Source organism: Vulpes lagopus, chromosome 13 (genome assembly GCF_018345385.1).
Source record: "Vulpes lagopus strain Blue_001 chromosome 13, ASM1834538v1, whole genome shotgun sequence".
Classification (NCBI taxonomy): Eukaryota; Metazoa; Chordata; class Mammalia; order Carnivora; family Canidae; genus Vulpes; species Vulpes lagopus.
The window spans coordinates 22,239,635-22,242,831 of NC_054836.1; the positions used below are offsets into that span (position 1 = coordinate 22,239,635).

The following is a 3,197-nucleotide window of genomic DNA, read 5'->3' on the forward strand; positions in this document are numbered from 1 at the left end:
GTTACATCGCCTTTTCCAATCTAGCTTCTGAGTCATATAGTGTCACTTCTGTCACATTCTTGGTTACGACAAAGTCACAAATCCACCCATTTTCAACTAGAGGAAAAATCAACTACACCCCTTAAGGTGAGAATGGAAAGGTTCTAGAAAGACATGTGGGATGACAGATACTGTTGTGGTCATCCTTGAAAATACTAGCTGATATAGATGATTATTCAACCAATCTAGAATTCCAAGCATAGTCTGTTTCTAGTCAAACTCTGCTCACTCTGCTGCACCATACACCATTCTCAAGGCTCCAGATGTGTGTTAATGTAGTGGCTGTCCAAGAAAACAGGCTTCTCAGAAAAAAGTAAATGAGGGGAAAAGAAGTGCACAGAAAGGCCACACCACCTTGCCCATCTCCAGGGCCCCACAGTGGTGCCTGCAGCCTATCCACCCCTGTCTCCAAGCTGCAGTGCCAGCTGTCCTGGCCTACCATGCACAAGCAGGGTGCTGAGCCTTTGGCCGCCACTGTACAGGAAGCTGCAATACCCTGAGCAGATATTGTCCATCCTGTGCTCCAGGTTCCAGAAGACAGAGCACCCTGGCACCAGCAGGCTGGAGGTACTCAGCATGCAGACACACGGCAGCCTGAGAGGTGAATTTCCTCTGCTGTTGACAACATGTGCATTCCGAAAGGGTGTTTTGGAAGAGTTGCTGTGATTTATCAAGGGATCTACAAATGCTAAGGAGCTATCTTCCAAGGGAGTGCGAATCTGGGATGCCAAAGCCTCCTGAGCCTTCTTGGGACACCTGGAATTCTCCAACAGAAAGGAGGATTTAGGCCCAGTTTATGGCTCTTGGTGGAGAGGCACTTTGAGGCAGAATACAAATATAAGGATTCAGATTATTCAGGGCAAAAAGTAGACCAACTACAAAAGGTGTTTGGCCAGCTGTCCTGGAGGTGAGGACATATGGGCTTGACTGTGCCCTCCAACGTGTCCAGCTACATGCCAGGCTCACCAATATGATCAATACCTCACAGGCCTGGAGCCAGATGACTTTGTATATACTTTGAAAATGCACATATTTACTTGAATCATGTTGAGCCTCTGAAAATGCAGCTTCAGTGAGAACCAAGATCTTTCCTGAAGCTCAAAATCCTTCAAAAAGTTGAGCTGATCCATGACTTTAAAGCTGAATACTTTCAGATCGTGGGTTACAGTCCTCACCTGACTATTAAAATGGAAATGGCTGTTTAAAGTGACTTTAAAGGAGGTGTTTGAAGGAGATTCAGTCTTCAAGGGTTGGACCAAATGTCCAGGGAAAACTCATTTGCCCTAAAGGGAGAAGGAACTAGGCCAAATATCTATTGGCTGACCAGTAGTTGTAGTTCATTAAAATTTAAGGATGTTGCCTCTGGCAAATGTAACCATAACCTCGAAGGTTCTCTTAGTAACAAAAGGCCTTGATTTTGGTTAACTCAACAAGGATGTGTGAAAATGCTGATGTTGGGAATAAAGTCAGAGAGTGAAAATTTGCCTACTCTTAAAAACATGCACATGCATTTCAATCCCACATTTTTATGAAGAAGGTGAGTGAATTTCAAGAATTACATATAAGCTACTCCCCTAAATTTGAGCAAGCTGAATAACACCAAATAGTCATAAATATATACAGTTGTGGATATAAACATTTAAAGTTATATTTGCTTTATATATTACTATAATAAAAGAGTATTCTGCCAAACGAAACAAAAAAAAAACCACTAAATGATTCACATGGGTTAGTTATTAGAATTAAATTTTAATTACTCTTCCTTAAAGAACTGGCAAAAATTTGGTATAATATGAAAAGGCAATTTTTTTGTTTGTTTCTTTTATGAATTTCCCTTCTGTGGGTCTTCAGCTGTCTTACCTAAAACTATTCTGTGCTGGGATCTTTTATTCCTCATATTGATGATGTCATTGTTTGCAGGAAATTCTTATTTTTTCCAATGCACTTGTTCAAAGTTCACCTTCAGTACTGCAAAGGAGGTATGTCCTCCCTGGAAAACACTTTGCAAAATACCTGCTAGTAGTATTTATAAATGGAAAATTGAACCTTTCTCTATTTGCCTGTCTCATTTTGGTTCTCTCTATATCTATGATCTGGCTTGACACTTTTGTTCTTCCTCTTTGCAAAGGAGAGGTTTTATACTATGTGCCTTTATTGGGTAAAGTAACTTCCTGGTGGGAACCTAAGCTGAACAAGAGCCCTACTGAGCAGAAACTCAGACATTATGTCACCTCCAGTTAATGCAAACACCCTCCCAACATACACACACACATCATGCACTGTAGCTAAATGACAGTTTAATAACTTCTTGCCTAAATATATGGTGAAGGAGGGTACTTTGCCTTAGAACTTTTAGAGCACTATGGGCAGCCCCAGTGGCTTAGCGGTTTAGAGCCACTGTCGGCCCAGGGTGTGATCCTGGAGACCCAGGATCGAGTCCCACATCCTGCATGGAGCCTGCTTCTCTCTCTGCCTGTTTCTCTGCCTCTCTCTCTCTCTCTCTCTCTCAATCTTTCTCTCATGAATAAATAAATAAAATCTTTAAAAAGAAAAAAAAAAGAACTTTTAGAGCACTAAGTGAGATACTGGAAGAGAAACTTGGATATAGGAGCAAGACACAAGAATGAAAGTATAAGACTGGCCAGTTACCAGAAAATACACTGCTAGTTTAGAGGAGGGGCTGCAATTCACAAATGACATTGGGGCTCAAAGGTCACCCCGGTCACCCCAGTCTCATTCACAGTGAGTGGGACCCAATGCCTGTACCACTCAAAGAGCACAGAAGAGATTAAGACTTTGAGACTAAGTGCTTAGAGCAAAATAAACCTGGGTTTTGAATCTCAATTCCACCCCTCTTTGCCTTGATCAGTTAATTTCTGGGGCCAGGTTTATCACCTAAAAAATGGAGGCAAAAATAACTATAATTGTTATAGAAAGCAATTTTGTATAGTTGCTTTCTGGACTACTGTGTCTGGAACATAATCAGCATTTCTTTCTTCTTTCTCCTCTACTCTTCCTCTATCTTCTCTTAGGATGAATCTAAGAAATGGGTTACAACTGAGCCCATGGTGGGGGAATTAACAAGCTCTGCTTTGAGACACTGGGAAGATAGAAGTGGAGACTGACATTCAGCTAATCCAGGAGGGTAGATAGGGAAG

At 41.5% G+C, this 3,197-nt stretch overlaps 1 pseudogene; it reads left to right on the forward strand.

Annotated features, from left to right (window-relative positions):
- The first annotated feature begins 615 nt into the window (after window positions 1-615).
- Window positions 616-1,244, forward strand: LOC121475034 (annotated as a pseudogene).
- Window positions 1,245-3,197: the final 1,953 nt, after the last annotated feature.